The following is a 15,254-nucleotide window of genomic DNA, read 5'->3' as shown; positions in this document are numbered from 1 at the left end:
AAAGTTTCCTAACATTATTGGCTTACTGAAAAAAATCATGTGTTGGTAATGTAAAAAGACCTACAGGACATAATATTAGCAGGTGGTCTCAAATTAAACTACTAATGAGGCTCAACACTGTTTAGTTGCCAAAAGCAGTTGGAATTGGGCCGAAACAGTGTGGAAAGTCTTTAGGTGATGGCTATTGTGTCTGTTTCACCTCTCTCAAATGTCTGTATTGGCAATAAAAAGAAAAATTTTCCAATTTAAATAGCTAGGAATAAAAACAATTTGCCAGTAATGGGAAAAAACCTACAGCACCTGGTGTTCCCATATGGTCTCCCACCCAAGTACTAACCAGGCCCAACACTGCTTAGCTTCCAAGATCAGACGAGATTGGGCGTATCCAATGTGGTATGGCTGTAGGTGAGATGCAGTCACTTTTTTGCCCTCTTCTACTTCTATCTAAAGGTAAGCTAATAAAAAAGTTTCCTAACTATATTGGCTTACTGAAAAAAATCATGTGTTGGTAATGTAAAAAGACCTACAGGACATAATATTAGCAGGTGGTCTCAAATTAAACTACTAAAGAGGCTCAACACTATTTAGCTGCCAAAAGCAGTTGGAATTGGGCCGAAACAGTGTGGTAAGTCTTTAGGTGATGGCTATTGTGTCTGTTTGACCTCTTCCAAATGTCTGTATTGGCAATAAAAAAGAAAAAGTTTCCAATTTAAATAGCTAGAGAATAAAAACAATTTGCCAGTAATGGTAAAAAACCTACAGCACCTGGTGTTCCCATGTGGTCTCCTACCCAAGTACTAACCAGGCCCAACAATGCTTAGCTTCCAAGATCAGACAAGATTGGGCGTATCCAATGTGGTATGGCTGTAGGTGAGATAGAGTCACTTTTTTGCCCTCTTCTACTTCTATAACCAGGTAAGCTAATAAAAAAGTTTCCTAACATTATTGGCTTACTGAAAAAAATCATGTGTTGGTAATGTAAAAATACCTACAGGACATAATATTAGCAGGTGGTCTCAAATTAAACTACTAAAGAGGCTCAACACTATTTAGCTGCCAAAAGCAGTTGGAATTGGGCCGAAACAGTGTGGTAAGTCTTTAGGTGATGGCTATTGTGTCTGTTTGACCTCTCCCAAATGTCTGTATTGGCAATAAAAAGAAAAAGTTTCTAATTTAAATAGCTAGAGAATAAAAACAATTTGCCAGTAATGGGAAAAAACCTACAGCACCTGGTGTTCCTATGTGGTCTCCCACCCAAGTACTAACCAGGCCCAACACTGCTTAGCTTCCAAGATCAGACGAGATTGGGCGTATCCAATGTGGTATGGCTGTAGGTGAGATAGAGTCACTTTTTTGCCCTCTTCTACTTCTATAACCAGGTAAGCTAATAAAAAAGTTTCCTAACATTATTGGCTTACTGAAAAAAATCATGTGTTGGTAATGTAAAAAGACCTACAGGACATAATATTAGCAGGTGGTCTCAAATTAAACTACTAATGAGGCTCAACACTGTTTAGCTGCCAAAAGCAGTTGGAATTGGGCCGAAACAGTGAGGTAAGTCTTTAGGTGATGGCTATTATGTCTGTTTCACCTCTCTCAAATGTCTGTATTGGCAATAAAAATAAGAAGTTTCCAATTTAAATAGCTAGAGAATAAAAACAATTTGCCAGTAATGGGAAAAAACCTACAGCACCTGGTGTTCCCATGTGGTCTCCCACCCAAGTACTAACCAGGCCCAACCCTGCTTAGCTTCCAAGATCAGACGAGATTGGGCGTATCCAATGTGGTATGGCTGTAGATGAGATGCATGCACTTTTTTGCCCTCTTCTACTTCTATCTAAAGGTAAGCTAATAAAAAAGTTTCCTAACTATATTGGCTTACTGAAAAAAATCATGTGTTGGTAATGTAAAAAGACCTACAGGACATAATATTAGCAGGTGGTCTCAAATTAAACTACTAAAGAGGCTCAATACTATTTAGCTGCCAAAAGCAGTTGGAATTGGGCCGAAACAGTGTGGTAAGTCTTTAGGTGATGGCTATTGTGTCTGTTTGACCTCTCCCAAATGTCTGTATTGGCAATAAAAAGAAAAAGTTTCCAATTTAAATAGCTAGAGAATAAAAACAATTTGCCAGTAATGGGAAAAAACCTACAGCACCTGGTGTTCCCATGTGGTCTCCCACCCAAGTACTAACCGGGCCCAACACTGCTTAGCTTCCAAGATCAGACGAGATTGGGCGTATCCAATGTGGTATGGCTGTAGGTGAGATGCAGGCACTTGTTTGCCCTCTTCTACTTCTATCTAAAGGTAAGCTAATAAAAAAGTTTCCTAACTATATTGGCTTACTAAATAAAATCATGTGTTGGTAATGTAAAAAGACCTACAGGACATAATATTAGCAGGTGGTCTCAAATTAAACTACTAATGAGGCTCAACACTGTTTAGCTGCCAAAAGTAGTTGGAATTGGTCCGAAACAGTGTGGTAAGTCTTTAGGTGATGGCTATTGTGTCTGTTTGACCTCTCTCAAATGTCTGTATTGGCAATAAAAAGAAAAAGTTTCCAATTTAAATAGCTAGAGAATAAAAACAATTTGCCAGTAATGGGAAAAAACCTACAGCACCTGGTGTTCACATGTGGTCTCCCACCCAAGTACTAACCAGGCCCAACACTGCTTAGCTTTCAAGATCAGACGAGATTGGGCGTATCCAATGTGGTTTGGCTGTAGTTGAGATACAGGCACTTTTTTGCGCTCTTCTTCTTCTATAACCAGGTAAGCTAATAAAAAAGTTTCCTAACTGTATTGGCTTACTGAAACAAATCATGTGTTGGTAATGTAAATAGACCTACAGGACATAATATTAGCAGGTGGTCTCAAATTAAACTACTTAAGAGGCTCAACACTGTTTAGCTGCCAAAAGCAGTTGGAATTGGTCCGAAACAGTGTGGTAAGTCTTAAGGCGATGGCTATTGTGTCTGTTTGACCTCTCCCAAATGTCTGTATTGGCAATAAAAAGAAAAAGTTTCCAATTTAAATAGCTAGAGAATAAAAACAATTTGCCAGTAATGGGAAAAAACCTACAGCACCTGGTGTTCCCATGTGGTCTCCCACCCAAGTACTAACCGTGCCCAACACTGCTTAGCTTCCAAGACCAGACGAGATTGGGCGTATCCAATGTGGTATGGCTGTAGGTGAGATGCAGGCACTTGTTTGCCCTCTTCTACTTCTATCTAAAGGTAAGCTAATAAAAAAGTTTCCTAACATTATTGGCTTACTGAAAAAAATCATGTGTTGGTAATGTAAAAAGACCTACAGGACATAATATTAGCAGGTGGTCTCAAATTAAACTACTAAAGAGGCTCAACACTATTTAGCTGCCAAAAGCAGTTGGAATTGGGCCGAAACAGTGTGGAAAGTCTTTAGGTGATGGCTATAGTGTCTGTTTCACCTCTCTCAAATGTCTGTATTGGCAATAAAAAGAAAAAGTTTCCAATTTAAATAGCTAGAGAATAAAAACAATTTGCCAGTAATGGGAAAAAACCTACAGCACCTGGTGTTCCCATGTGGTCTCCCACCCAAGTACTAACCAGGCCCAACACTGCTTAGCTTCCAAGATCAGACGAGATTGGGCGTATCCAATGTGGTATAGCTGTAGGTGAGATAGAGTCACTTTTTTGCCCTCTTCTACTTCTATAACCAGGTAAGCTAATAAAAAAGTTTCCTAACATTATTGGCTTACTGAAAAAAATCATGTGTTGGTTATGTAAAAAGACCTACAGGACATAATATTAGCAGGTGGTCTCAAATTAAACTACTAATGAGGCTCAACACTGTTTAGCTGCCAAAAGTAGTTGGAATCGGGCCGAAACAGTGTGGTAAGTCTTTAGGTGATGGCAATTGTGTCTGTTTCACCTCTCTCAAATGTCTGTATTGGCAATAAAAAGAAAAAGTTTCCAATTTAAATAGCTAGAGAATAAAAACAATTTGCCAGTAATGGGAAAAAACCTACAGCTCCTGGAGTTCCCATGTGGTCTCACACCCAAGTACTAACCAGGCCCAACACTGCTTAGCTTTCAAGACCAGGCGTATCCAATGTGGTATGGCTGCAGTTGAGATATAGGCACTTTTTTGCCCTCTTCTACTTCTATCTAAAGGTAAGCTAATAAAAAACTTTCCTAACTATATTGGCTTACTGAAAAAAATTGTGTGTTGGTAATGTAAAAAGACCAACAGGACATAATATTAGCAGGTGGTCTCAAATTAAACTACTAAAGAGGCTCAACACTATTTAGCTGCCAAAAGCAGTTGGAATTGGGCCGAAACAGTGTGGTAAGTCTTTAGGTGATGGCCATTGTGTCTGTTTGACCTCTCTCAAATGTCTGTATTGGCAATAAAAAGAAAAAGTTTCCAATTTAAATAGCTAGAGAATAAAAACAATTTGCCAGTAATGGGAAAAAACCTACAGCACCTGGTGTTCCCATGTGGTCTCCCACCCAAGTACTAACCGTGCCCAACACTGCTTAGCTCCCAAGACCAGACGAGATTGGGCGTATCCAATGTGGTATGGCTGTAGGTGAGATGCAGGCACTTGTTTGCCCTCTTCTACTTCTATCTAAAGGTAAGCTAATAAAAAAGTTTCCTAACATTATTGGCTTACTGAAAAAAATCATGTGTTGGTAATGTAAAAAGACCTACAGGACATAATATTAGCAGGTGGTCTCAAATTAAACTACTAAAGAGGCTCAACACTATTTAGCTGCCAAAAGCAGTTGGAATTGGGCCGAAACAGTGTGGAAAGTCTTTAGGTGATGGCTATAGTGTCTGTTTCACCTCTCTCAAATGTCTGTATTGGCAATAAAAAGAAAAAGTTTCCAATTTAAATAGCTAGAGAATAAAAACAATTTGCCAGTAATGGGAAAAAACCTACAGCACCTGGTGTTCCCATGTGGTCTCCTACCCAAGTACTAACCAGGCCCAACAATGCTTAGCTTCCAAGATCAGACGAGATTGGGCATATCCAATGTGGTATGGCTGTAGGTGAGATGCAGGCACTTGTTTGCCCTCTTCTACTTCTATCTAAAGGTAAGCTAATAAAAAAGTTTCCTAACTATATTGGCTTACTGAAAAAAATCATGTGTTGGTAATGTAAAAAGACTTACAGGACATAATATTAGCAGGTGGTCTCAAATTAAACTACTAAAGAGGCTCAACACTATTTAGCTGCCAAAAGCAGTTGGAATTGGGCCGAAACAGTGTGGTAAGTCTTTAGGTGATGGCTATTGTGTCTGTTTGACCTCTTCCAAATGTCTGTATTGGCAATAAAAAGAAAAAGTTTCCAATTTCAATAGCTAGAGAATAAAAACAATTTGCCAGTAATGGGAAAAAACCTACAGCACCTGGTGTTCCCATGTGGTCTCCTACCCAAGTACTTTCCAGGCCCAACAATGCTTAGCTTCCAAGATCAGGCGTATCCAATGTGGTATGGCTGTAGGTGAGATAGAGTCACTTTTTTGCCCTCTTCTACTTCTATAACCAGGTAAGCTAATAAAAAAGTTTCCTAACATTATTGGCTCACTGAAAAAAATCATGTGTTGGTAATGTAAAAAGACCTACAGGACATAATATTAGCAGGTGGTCTCAAATAAAACTACTAATGAGGCTCAACACTGTTTAGCTGCCAAAAGCAGTTGAAATTGGTCCGAAACAGTGTGGTAAGTCTTTAGGTGATGGCTATTGTGTCTGTTTGACCTCTCCCAAATGTCTGTATTGGCAATAAAAAGAAAAAGTTTCCAATTTAAATAGCTAGAGAATAAAAACAATTTGCCAGTAATGGGAAAAAAACCTACAGCACCTGGTGTTCCCATGTGGTCTCCGACCCAAGTACTAACCAGGCCCAACACTGCTTAGCTTCCGAGATTGAGCGTATCCAATGTGGTATGGCTGTAGGTTAGATACAGTCACTTTTTTGCCCTCTTCTACTTCTATAACCAGGTAAGCTAATAAAAAAGTTTCCTAACATTATTGGCTTACTGAAAAAAATCATGTGTTGGTAATGTAAAAAGACCTACAGGACATAATATTAGCAGGTGGTCTCAAATTAAACTACTAATGAGGCTCAACACTGTTTAGCTGCCAAAAGTAGTTGGAATTGGTCCGAAACAGTGTGGTAAGTCTTTAGGTGATGGCTATTGTGTCTGTTTGACCTCTCTCAAATGTCTGTATTGGCAATAAAAAGAAAAAGTTTCCAATTTAAATAGCTAGAGAATAAAAACAATTTGCCAGTAATGGGAAAAAACCTACAGCACCTGGTGTTCACATGTGGTCTCCCACCCAAGTACTAACCAGGCCCAACACTGCTTAGCTTTCAAGATCAGACGAGATTGGGCGTATCCAATGTGGTTTGGCTGTAGTTGAGATACAGGCACTTTTTTGCGCTCTTCTACTTCTATAACCAGGTAAGCTAATAAAAAAGTTTCCTAACTGTATTGGCTTACTGAAACAAATCATGTGTTGGTAATGTAAATAGACCTACAGGACATAATATTAGCAGGTGGTCTCAAATTAAACTACTTAAGAGGCTCAACACTGTTTAGCTGCCAAAAGCAGTTGGAATTGGTCCGAAACAGTGTGGTAAGTCTTAAGGCGATGGCTATTGTGTCTGTTTGACCTCTCCCAAATGTCTGTATTGGCAATAAAAAGAAAAAGTTTCCAATTTAAATAGCTAGAGAATAAAAACAATTTGCCAGTAATGGGAAAAAACCTACAGCACCTGGTGTTCCCATGTGGTCTCCCACCCAAGTACTAACCGTGCCCAACACTGCTTAGCTTCCAAGACCAGACGAGATTGGGCGTATCCAATGTGGTATGGCTGTAGGTGAGATGCAGGCACTTGTTTGCCCTCTTCTACTTCTATCTAAAGGTAAGCTAATAAAAAAGTTTCCTAACATTATTGGCTTACTGAAAAAAATCATGTGTTGGTAATGTAAAAAGACCTACAGGACATAATATTAGCAGGTGGTCTCAAATTAAACTACTAAAGAGGCTCAACACTATTTAGCTGCCAAAAGCAGTTGGAATTGGGCCGAAACAGTGTGGAAAGTCTTTAGGTGATGGCTATAGTGTCTGTTTCACCTCTCTCAAATGTCTGTATTGGCAATAAAAAGAAAAAGTTTCCAATTTAAATAGCTAGAGAATAAAAACAATTTGCCAGTAATGGGAAAAAACCTACAGCACCTGGTGTTCCCATGTGGTCTCCCACCCAAGTACTAACCAGGCCCAACACTGCTTAGCTTCCAAGATCAGACGAGATTGGGCGTATCCAATGTGGTATAGCTGTAGGTGAGATAGAGTCACTTTTTTGCCCTCTTCTACTTCTATAACCAGGTAAGCTAATAAAAAAGTTTCCTAACATTATTGGCTTACTGAAAAAAATCATGTGTTGGTAATGTAAAAAGACCTACAGGACATAATATTAGCAGGTGGTCTCAAATTAAACTACTAATGAGGCTCAACACTGTTTAGCTGCCAAAAGTAGTTGGAATCGGGCCGAAACAGTGTGGTAAGTCTTTAGGTGATGGCAATTGTGTCTGTTTCACCTCTCTCAAATGTCTGTATTGGCAATAAAAAGAAAAAGTTTCCAATTTAAATAGCTATAGAATAAAAACAATTTGCCAGTAATGGGAAAAAACCTACAGCTCCTGGAGTTCCCATGTGGTCTCACACCCAAGTACTAACCAGGCCCAACACTGCTTAGCTTTCAAGATCAGGCGTATCCAATGTGGTATGGCTGCAGTTGAGATATAGGCAATTTTTTGCCCTCTTCTACTTCTATCTAAAGGTAAGCTAATAAAAAACTTTTCTAACTATATTGGCTTACTGAAAAAAATCGTGTGTTGGTAATGTAAAAAGACCAACAGGACATAATATTAGCAGGTGGTCTCAAATTAAACTACTAAAGAGGCTCAACACTATTTAGCTGCCAAAAGCAGTTGGAATTGGGCCGAAACAGTGTGGTAAGTCTTTAGGTGATGGCCATTGTGTCTGTTTGACCTCTCTCAAATGTCTGTATTGGCAATAAAAAGAAAAAGTTTCCAATTTAAATAGCTAGAGAATAAAAACAATTTGCCAGTAATGGGAAAAAACCTACAGCACCTGGTGTTCACATGTGGTCTCCCACCCAAGTACTAACCAGGCCCAACACTGCTTAGCTTTCAAGATCAGACGAGATTGGGCGTATCCAATGTGGTTTGGCTGTAGTTGAGATACAGGCACTTTTTTGCGCTCTTCTACTTCTATAACCAGGTAAGCTAATAAAAAAGTTTCCTAACTGTATTGGCTTACTGAAACAAATCATGTGTTGGTAATGTAAATAGACCTACAGGACATAATATTAGCAGGTGGTCTCAAATTAAACTACTTAAGAGGCTCAACACTGTTTAGCTGCCAAAAGCAGTTGGAATTGGTCCGAAACAGTGTGGTAAGTCTTAAGGCGATGGCTATTGTGTCTGTTTGACCTCTCCCAAATGTCTGTATTGGCAATAAAAAGAAAAAGTTTCCAATTTAAATAGCTAGAGAATAAAAACAATTTGCCAGTAATGGGAAAAAACCTACAGCACCTGGTGTTCCCATGTGGTCTCCCACCCAAGTACTAACCGTGCCCAACACTGCTTAGCTTCCAAGACCAGACGAGATTGGGCGTATCCAATGTGGTATGGCTGTAGGTGAGATGCAGGCACTTGTTTGCCCTCTTCTACTTCTATCTAAAGGTAAGCTAATAAAAAAGTTTCCTAACATTATTGGCTTACTGAAAAAAATCATGTGTTGGTAATGTAAAAAGACCTACAGGACATAATATTAGCAGGTGGTCTCAAATTAAACTACTAAAGAGGCTCAACACTATTTAGCTGCCAAAAGCAGTTGGAATTGGGCCGAAACAGTGTGGAAAGTCTTTAGGTGATGGCTATAGTGTCTGTTTCACCTCTCTCAAATGTCTGTATTGGCAATAAAAAGAAAAAGTTTCCAATTTAAATAGCTAGAGAATAAAAACAATTTGCCAGTAATGGGAAAAAACCTACAGCACCTGGTGTTCCCATGTGGTCTCCCACCCAAGTACTAACCAGGCCCAACACTGCTTAGCTTCCAAGATCAGACGAGATTGGGCGTATCCAATGTGGTATAGCTGTAGGTGAGATAGAGTCACTTTTTTGCCCTCTTCTACTTCTATAACCAGGTAAGCTAATAAAAAAGTTTCCTAACATTATTGGCTTACTGAAAAAAATCATGTGTTGGTAATGTAAAAAGACCTACAGGACATAATATTAGCAGGTGGTCTCAAATTAAACTACTAATGAGGCTTAACACTGTTTAGCTGCCAAAAGTAGTTGGAATCGGGCCGAAACAGTGTGGTAAGTCTTTAGGTGATGGCAATTGTGTCTGTTTCACCTCTCTCAAATGTCTGTATTGGCAATAAAAAGAAAAAGTTTCCAATTTAAATAGCTATAGAATAAAAACAATTTGCCAGTAATGGGAAAAAACCTACAGCTCCTGGAGTTCCCATGTGGTCTCACACCCAAGTACTAACCAGGCCCAACACTGCTTAGCTTTCAAGATCAGGCGTATCCAATGTGGTATGGCTGCAGTTGAGATATAGGCAATTTTTTGCCCTCTTCTACTTCTATCTAAAGGTAAGCTAATAAAAAACTTTTCTAACTATATTGGCTTACTGAAAAAAATCGTGTGTTGGTAATGTAAAAAGACCAACAGGACATAATATTAGCAGGTGGTCTCAAATTAAACTACTAAAGAGGCTCAACACTATTTAGCTGCCAAAAGCAGTTGGAATTGGGCCGAAACAGTGTGGTAAGTCTTTAGGTGATGGCCATTGTGTCTGTTTGACCTCTCTCAAATGTCTGTATTGGCAATAAAAAGAAAAAGTTTCCAATTTAAATAGCTAGAGAATAAAAACAATTTGCCAGTAATGGGAAAAAACCTACAGCACCTGGTGTTCACATGTGGTCTCCCACCCAAGTACTAACCAGGCCCAACACTGCTTAGCTTTCAAGATCAGACGAGATTGGGCGTATCCAATGTGGTTTGGCTGTAGTTGAGATACAGGCACTTTTTTGCGCTCTTCTACTTCTATAACCAGGTAAGCTAATAAAAAAGTTTCCTAACTGTATTGGCTTACTGAAACAAATCATGTGTTGGTAATGTAAATAGACCTACAGGACATAATATTAGCAGGTGGTCTCAAATTAAACTACTTAAGAGGCTCAACACTGTTTAGCTGCCAAAAGCAGTTGGAATTGGTCCGAAACAGTGTGGTAAGTCTTAAGGCGATGGCTATTGTGTCTGTTTGACCTCTCCCAAATGTCTGTATTGGCAATAAAAAGAAAAAGTTTCCAATTTAAATAGCTAGAGAATAAAAACAATTTGCCAGTAATGGGAAAAAACCTACAGCACCTGGTGTTCCCATGTGGTCTCCCACCCAAGTACTAACCGTGCCCAACACTGCTTAGCTTCCAAGACCAGACGAGATTGGGCGTATCCAATGTGGTATGGCTGTAGGTGAGATGCAGGCACTTGTTTGCCCTCTTCTACTTCTATCTAAAGGTAAGCTAATAAAAAAGTTTCCTAACATTATTGGCTTACTGAAAAAAATCATGTGTTGGTAATGTAAAAAGACCTACAGGACATAATATTAGCAGGTGGTCTCAAATTAAACTACTAAAGAGGCTCAACACTATTTAGCTGCCAAAAGCTGTTGGAATTGGGCCGAAACAGTGTGGAAAGTCTTTAGGTGATGGCTATAGTGTCTGTTTCACCTCTCTCAAATGTCTGTATTGGCAATAAAAAGAAAAAGTTTCCAATTTAAATAGCTAGAGAATAAAAACAATTTGCCAGTAATGGGAAAAAACCTACAGCACCTGGTGTTCCCATGTGGTCTCCCACCCAAGTACTAACCAGGCCCAACACTGCTTAGCTTCCAAGATCAGACGAGATTGGGCGTATCCAATGTGGTATAGCTGTAGGTGAGATAGAGTCACTTTTTTGCCCTCTTCTACTTCTATAACCAGGTAAGCTAATAAAAAAGTTTCCTAACATTATTGGCTTACTGAAAAAAATCATGTGTTGGTAATGTAAAAAGACCTACAGGACATAATATTAGCAGGTGGTCTCAAATTAAACTACTAATGAGGCTCAACACTGTTTAGCTGCCAAAAGTAGTTGGAATCGGGCCGAAACAGTGTGGTAAGTCTTTAGGTGATGGCAATTGTGTCTGTTTCACCTCTCTCAAATGTCTGTATTGGCAATAAAAAGAAAAAGTTTCCAATTTAAATAGCTATAGAATAAAAACAATTTGCCAGTAATGGAAAAAAACCTACAGCTCCTGGAGTTCCCATGTGGTCTCACACCCAAGTACTAACCAGGCCCAACACTGCTTAGCTTTCAAGATCAGGCGTATCCAATGTGGTATGGCTGCAGTTGAGATATAGGCACTTTTTTGCCCTCTTCTACTTCTATCTAAAGGTAAGCTAATAAAAAACTTTCCTAACTATATTGGCTTACTGAAAAAAATCGTGTGTTGGTAATGTAAAAAGACCAACAGGACATAATATTAGCAGGTGGTCTCAAATTAAACTACTAAAGAGGCTCAACACTATTTAGCTGCCAAAAGCAGTTGGAATTGGGCCGAAACAGTGTGGTAAGTCTTTAGGTGATGGCTATTGTGTCTGTTTGACCTCTCCCAAATGTCTGTATTGGCAATAAAAAGAAAAAGTTTCCAATTTAAATAGCTAGAGAATAAAAACAATTTGCCAGTAATGGGAAAAACCTACAGCACCTGGTGTTCCCATGTGGTCTCCCACCCAAGTACTAAAGAGGCCCAACACTGGTTAGCTTCCAAGATCAGACGAGATTGGGCGTATCCAATATGGTATGGCTGTAGGTGAGATACAGTCACTTTTTTGCCCTCTTCTACTTCTATAACCAGGTAAGCTAATAAAAAAGTTTCCTAACATTATTGGCTTACTGAAAAAAATCATGTGTTGGTAATGTAAAAATACCTACAGGACATAATATTAGCAGGTGGTCTCAAATTAAACTACTAAAGAGGCTCAACACTATTTAGCTGCCAAAAGCAGTTGGAATTGGGCCGAAACAGTGTGGTAAGTCTTTAGGTGATGGCTATTGTGTCTGTTTGACCTCTCCCAAATGTCTGTATTGGCAATAAAAAGAAAAAGTTTCCAATTTAAATAGCTAGAGAATAAAAACAATTTGCCAGTAATGGGAAAAAACCTACAGCACCTGGTGTTTCCATGTGGTCTCCCACCCAAGTACTAACCAGGCCCAACACTGCTTAGCTTCCAAGATCAGACAAGATTGGGCGTATCCAATGTGGTATGGCTGTAGGTGAAATAGAGTCACTTTTTTGCCCTCTTCTACTTCTATAACCAGGTAAGCTAATAAAAAAGTTTCCTAACATTATTGGCTTACTGAAAAAAATCATGTGTTGGTAATGTAAAAAGACCTACAGGACATAATATTAGCAGGTGGTCTCAAATTAAACTACTAATGAGGCTCAACACTGTTTAGCTGCCAAAAGCAGTTGGAATTGGGCCGAAACAGTGTGGTAAGTCTTTAGGTGATGGCTATTGTGTCTGTTTCACCTCTCTCAAATGTCTGTGTTGGCAATAAAAAGAAAAAGTTTCCAATTTAAAAAGCTAGAGAATAAAAACAATTTGCCAGTAATGGGAAAAAACCTACAGCACCTGGTGTTCCCATGTGGTCTCCCACCCAAGTACTAACCAGGCCCAACACTGCTTAGCTTCCAAGATCAGACGAGATTGGGCGTATCCAATGTGGTATGGCTGTAGGTGAGATACAGGCACTTTTTTGCCCTCTTCTACTTCTATCTAAAGGTAAGCTAATAAAAAACTTTCCTAACTATATTGGCTTACTGAAAAAAATCATGTGTTGGTAATGTAAAAAGACCAACAGGACATAATATTAGCAGGTGGTCTCAAATTAAACTACTAAAGAGGCTCAACACTATTTAGCTGCCAAAAGCAGTTGGAATTGGGCCGAAACAGTGTGGTAAGTCTTTAGGTGATGGCTATTGTGTCTGTTTGACCTCTCCCAAATGTCTGTATTGGCAATAAAAAGAAAAAGTTTCCAATTTAAATAGCTAGAGAATAAAAGCAATTTGCCAGTAATGGGAAAAACCTACAGCACCTGGTGTTCCCATGTGGTCTCCCACCCAAGTACTAAAGAGGCCCAACACTGCTTAGCTTCCAAGATCAGATGAGATTGGGCGTATCCAATGTGGTATGGCTGTAGGGGAGATACAGTCACTTTTTTGCCCTCTTCTACTTCTATAACCAGGTAAGCTAATAAAAAAGTTTCCTAACATTATTGGCTTACTGAAAAAAATCATGTGTTGGTAATGTAAAAAGACCTACAGGACATAATATTAGCAGGTGGTTTCAAATTAAACTAATAAAGAGGCTCAACACTATTTAGCTGCCAAAAGCAGTTGGAATTGGGCCGAAACAGTGTGGTAAGTCTTTAGGTGATGACTATTGTGTCTGTTTGACCTCTCCCAAATGTCTGTATTGGCAATAAAAAGAAAAAGTTTCCAATTTAAATAGCTAGAGAATAAAAACAATTTGCCAGTAATGGCAAAAAACCTACAGCACCTGGTGTTCCCATGTGGTCACCCACCCAAGAAGTAACCAGGCCCAACACTGCTTAGCTTCCAAGATCAGACGAGATTGGGCGTATCCAATGTGGTATGGCTGTAGGTGAGATACAGTCACTTTTTTGCCCTCTTCTACTTCTATAACAAGGTAAGCTAATAAAAAAGTTTCCTAACATTATTGGCTTACTGAAAAAAATCATGTGTTGGTAATGTAAAAAGACCTACAGGACATAATATTAGCAGGTGGTCTCAAATTAAACTACTAATGAGGCTCAACACTGTTTAGTTGCCAAAAGCAGTTGGAATTGGGCCGAAACAGTGTGAAAAGTCTTTAGGTGATGGCTATTGTGTCTGTTTCACCTCTCTCAAATGTCTGTATTGGCAATAAAAAGAAAAAGTTTCCAATTTAAATAGCTAGATAATAAAAACAATTTGCCAGTAATGGGAAAAAACCTACAGCACCTGGTGTTCCCATATGGTCTCCCACCCAAGTACTAACCAGGCCCAACACTGCTTAGCTTCCAAGATCAGACGAGATTGGGCGTATCCAATGTGGTATGGCTGTAGGTGAGATACAGGCACTTTTTTGCCCTCTTCTACTTCTATCTAAAGGTAAGCTAATAAAAAACTTTCCTAACTATATTGGCTTACTGAAAAAAATCATGTGTTGGTAATGTAAAAAGACCAACAGGACATAATATTAGCAGGTGGTCTCAAATTAAACTACTAAAGAGGCTCAACACTGTTTAGCTGCCAAAAGCAGTTGGAATTGGGCCGAAACAGTGTGGTAAGTCTTTAGGTGATGGCTATTGTGTCTGTTTGACCTCTCCCAAATGTCTGTATTGGCAATAAAAAGAAAAAGTTTCCAATTTGAATAGCTAGAGAATAAAAACAATTTGCCAGTAATGGGAAAAACCTACAGCACCTGGTGTTTCCATGTGGTCTCCCACCCAAGTACTAAAGAGGCCCAACACTGCTTAGCTTCCAAGATCAGACGAGATTGGGCGTATCCAATGTGGTATGGCTGTAGGTGAGATACAGTCACTTTTTTGCCCTCTTCTACTTCTATAACCAGGTAAGCTAATAAAAAAGTTTCCTAACATTATTGGCTTACTGAAAAAAATCATGTGTTGGTAATGTAAAAATACCTACAGGACATAATATTAGCAGGTGGTCTCAAATTAAACTACTAAAGAGGCTCAACACTATTTAGCTGCCAAAAGCAGTTGGAATTGGGCCGAAACAGTGTGGTAAGTCTTTAGGTGATGGCTATTGTGTCTGTTTGACCTCTCCCAAATGTCTGTATTGGCAATAAAAAGAAAAAGTTTCCAATTTAAATAGCTAGAGAATAAAAACAATTTGCCAGTAATGGGAAAAAACCTACAGCACCTGGTGTTCCCATGTGGTCTCCCACCCAAGTACTAACCAGGCCCAACACTGCTTAGCTTCCAAGATCAGACGAGATTGGGCGTATCCAATGTGGTATGGCTGTAGGTGAGATAGAGTCACTTTTTTGCCCTCTTCTACTTCTATAACCAGGTAAGCTAATAAAAAAG

The 15,254-nt window shown here is 39.1% G+C and overlaps 26 non-coding genes and 6 pseudogenes across 26 annotated transcripts; all 32 read right to left on the bottom strand.

The window, feature by feature from the left end:
* Positions 1-288: 288 nt before the first annotated feature.
* On the bottom strand, positions 289-407 carry LOC146030717 (5S ribosomal RNA). The gene has a single exon (XR_014456207.1). It is a non-coding gene; the product is annotated as a 5S ribosomal RNA (ribosomal RNA).
* Positions 408-753: 346 nt separating this feature from the next.
* On the bottom strand, positions 754-872 carry LOC146034159 (5S ribosomal RNA). Its single transcript, XR_014459565.1, has one exon. It is a non-coding gene; the product is annotated as a 5S ribosomal RNA (ribosomal RNA).
* A 345-nt stretch (positions 873-1,217) lies between these two features.
* On the bottom strand, positions 1,218-1,336 carry LOC146031148 (5S ribosomal RNA). The gene has a single exon (XR_014456621.1). It is a non-coding gene; the product is annotated as a 5S ribosomal RNA (ribosomal RNA).
* Positions 1,337-1,681: 345 nt separating this feature from the next.
* Positions 1,682-1,800, bottom strand: LOC146032165 (5S ribosomal RNA). The gene has a single exon (XR_014457610.1). It is a non-coding gene; the product is annotated as a 5S ribosomal RNA (ribosomal RNA).
* Positions 1,801-2,145: 345 nt separating this feature from the next.
* On the bottom strand, positions 2,146-2,264 carry LOC146030431 (5S ribosomal RNA). Its single transcript, XR_014455926.1, has one exon. It is a non-coding gene; the product is annotated as a 5S ribosomal RNA (ribosomal RNA).
* A 345-nt stretch (positions 2,265-2,609) lies between these two features.
* On the bottom strand, positions 2,610-2,728 carry LOC146034909 (5S ribosomal RNA). The gene has a single exon (XR_014460312.1). It is a non-coding gene; the product is annotated as a 5S ribosomal RNA (ribosomal RNA).
* A 345-nt stretch (positions 2,729-3,073) lies between these two features.
* On the bottom strand, positions 3,074-3,192 carry LOC146033890 (5S ribosomal RNA). Its single transcript, XR_014459299.1, has one exon. It is a non-coding gene; the product is annotated as a 5S ribosomal RNA (ribosomal RNA).
* Positions 3,193-3,537: 345 nt separating this feature from the next.
* LOC146030895 (5S ribosomal RNA) lies at positions 3,538-3,656 on the bottom strand. The gene has a single exon (XR_014456377.1). It is a non-coding gene; the product is annotated as a 5S ribosomal RNA (ribosomal RNA).
* A 799-nt stretch (positions 3,657-4,455) lies between these two features.
* LOC146034928 (5S ribosomal RNA) lies at positions 4,456-4,574 on the bottom strand. Its single transcript, XR_014460332.1, has one exon. It is a non-coding gene; the product is annotated as a 5S ribosomal RNA (ribosomal RNA).
* Positions 4,575-4,919: 345 nt separating this feature from the next.
* LOC146033447 (5S ribosomal RNA) lies at positions 4,920-5,038 on the bottom strand. The gene has a single exon (XR_014458857.1). It is a non-coding gene; the product is annotated as a 5S ribosomal RNA (ribosomal RNA).
* Positions 5,039-5,383: 345 nt separating this feature from the next.
* Positions 5,384-5,492, bottom strand: LOC146029451 (5S ribosomal RNA; annotated as a pseudogene).
* Positions 5,493-5,838: 346 nt separating this feature from the next.
* LOC146029552 (5S ribosomal RNA) lies at positions 5,839-5,947 on the bottom strand (annotated as a pseudogene).
* A 345-nt stretch (positions 5,948-6,292) lies between these two features.
* On the bottom strand, positions 6,293-6,411 carry LOC146034908 (5S ribosomal RNA). The gene has a single exon (XR_014460311.1). It is a non-coding gene; the product is annotated as a 5S ribosomal RNA (ribosomal RNA).
* A 345-nt stretch (positions 6,412-6,756) lies between these two features.
* On the bottom strand, positions 6,757-6,875 carry LOC146033889 (5S ribosomal RNA). Its single transcript, XR_014459298.1, has one exon. It is a non-coding gene; the product is annotated as a 5S ribosomal RNA (ribosomal RNA).
* A 345-nt stretch (positions 6,876-7,220) lies between these two features.
* Positions 7,221-7,339, bottom strand: LOC146030894 (5S ribosomal RNA). The gene has a single exon (XR_014456376.1). It is a non-coding gene; the product is annotated as a 5S ribosomal RNA (ribosomal RNA).
* A 345-nt stretch (positions 7,340-7,684) lies between these two features.
* LOC146029817 (5S ribosomal RNA) lies at positions 7,685-7,793 on the bottom strand (annotated as a pseudogene).
* Positions 7,794-8,138: 345 nt separating this feature from the next.
* LOC146034906 (5S ribosomal RNA) lies at positions 8,139-8,257 on the bottom strand. The gene has a single exon (XR_014460310.1). It is a non-coding gene; the product is annotated as a 5S ribosomal RNA (ribosomal RNA).
* A 345-nt stretch (positions 8,258-8,602) lies between these two features.
* On the bottom strand, positions 8,603-8,721 carry LOC146033888 (5S ribosomal RNA). Its single transcript, XR_014459297.1, has one exon. It is a non-coding gene; the product is annotated as a 5S ribosomal RNA (ribosomal RNA).
* Positions 8,722-9,066: 345 nt separating this feature from the next.
* Positions 9,067-9,185, bottom strand: LOC146030893 (5S ribosomal RNA). The gene has a single exon (XR_014456375.1). It is a non-coding gene; the product is annotated as a 5S ribosomal RNA (ribosomal RNA).
* Positions 9,186-9,530: 345 nt separating this feature from the next.
* Positions 9,531-9,639, bottom strand: LOC146029816 (5S ribosomal RNA; annotated as a pseudogene).
* Positions 9,640-9,984: 345 nt separating this feature from the next.
* Positions 9,985-10,103, bottom strand: LOC146034905 (5S ribosomal RNA). The gene has a single exon (XR_014460309.1). It is a non-coding gene; the product is annotated as a 5S ribosomal RNA (ribosomal RNA).
* Positions 10,104-10,448: 345 nt separating this feature from the next.
* LOC146033887 (5S ribosomal RNA) lies at positions 10,449-10,567 on the bottom strand. The gene has a single exon (XR_014459296.1). It is a non-coding gene; the product is annotated as a 5S ribosomal RNA (ribosomal RNA).
* A 345-nt stretch (positions 10,568-10,912) lies between these two features.
* Positions 10,913-11,031, bottom strand: LOC146030892 (5S ribosomal RNA). The gene has a single exon (XR_014456374.1). It is a non-coding gene; the product is annotated as a 5S ribosomal RNA (ribosomal RNA).
* Positions 11,032-11,376: 345 nt separating this feature from the next.
* Positions 11,377-11,485, bottom strand: LOC146029815 (5S ribosomal RNA; annotated as a pseudogene).
* Positions 11,486-11,829: 344 nt separating this feature from the next.
* LOC146027895 (5S ribosomal RNA) lies at positions 11,830-11,948 on the bottom strand (annotated as a pseudogene).
* A 345-nt stretch (positions 11,949-12,293) lies between these two features.
* On the bottom strand, positions 12,294-12,412 carry LOC146033743 (5S ribosomal RNA). Its single transcript, XR_014459151.1, has one exon. It is a non-coding gene; the product is annotated as a 5S ribosomal RNA (ribosomal RNA).
* A 345-nt stretch (positions 12,413-12,757) lies between these two features.
* Positions 12,758-12,876, bottom strand: LOC146028558 (5S ribosomal RNA). Its single transcript, XR_014455238.1, has one exon. It is a non-coding gene; the product is annotated as a 5S ribosomal RNA (ribosomal RNA).
* Positions 12,877-13,220: 344 nt separating this feature from the next.
* Positions 13,221-13,339, bottom strand: LOC146034890 (5S ribosomal RNA). Its single transcript, XR_014460293.1, has one exon. It is a non-coding gene; the product is annotated as a 5S ribosomal RNA (ribosomal RNA).
* A 345-nt stretch (positions 13,340-13,684) lies between these two features.
* Positions 13,685-13,803, bottom strand: LOC146033703 (5S ribosomal RNA). Its single transcript, XR_014459112.1, has one exon. It is a non-coding gene; the product is annotated as a 5S ribosomal RNA (ribosomal RNA).
* Positions 13,804-14,148: 345 nt separating this feature from the next.
* LOC146030716 (5S ribosomal RNA) lies at positions 14,149-14,267 on the bottom strand. Its single transcript, XR_014456206.1, has one exon. It is a non-coding gene; the product is annotated as a 5S ribosomal RNA (ribosomal RNA).
* Positions 14,268-14,611: 344 nt separating this feature from the next.
* Positions 14,612-14,730, bottom strand: LOC146027599 (5S ribosomal RNA). Its single transcript, XR_014454992.1, has one exon. It is a non-coding gene; the product is annotated as a 5S ribosomal RNA (ribosomal RNA).
* Positions 14,731-15,075: 345 nt separating this feature from the next.
* Positions 15,076-15,194, bottom strand: LOC146028547 (5S ribosomal RNA). The gene has a single exon (XR_014455237.1). It is a non-coding gene; the product is annotated as a 5S ribosomal RNA (ribosomal RNA).
* Between the last annotated feature and the right edge of the window lie 60 nt (positions 15,195-15,254).

This window comes from Crinia signifera, chromosome 8 (genome assembly GCF_055691185.1).
Source record: "Crinia signifera chromosome 8, ASM5569118v1, whole genome shotgun sequence".
Taxonomy (NCBI): Eukaryota; Metazoa; Chordata; class Amphibia; order Anura; family Myobatrachidae; genus Crinia; species Crinia signifera.
This window is presented reverse-complemented; position numbering and strand designations above follow the sequence as displayed.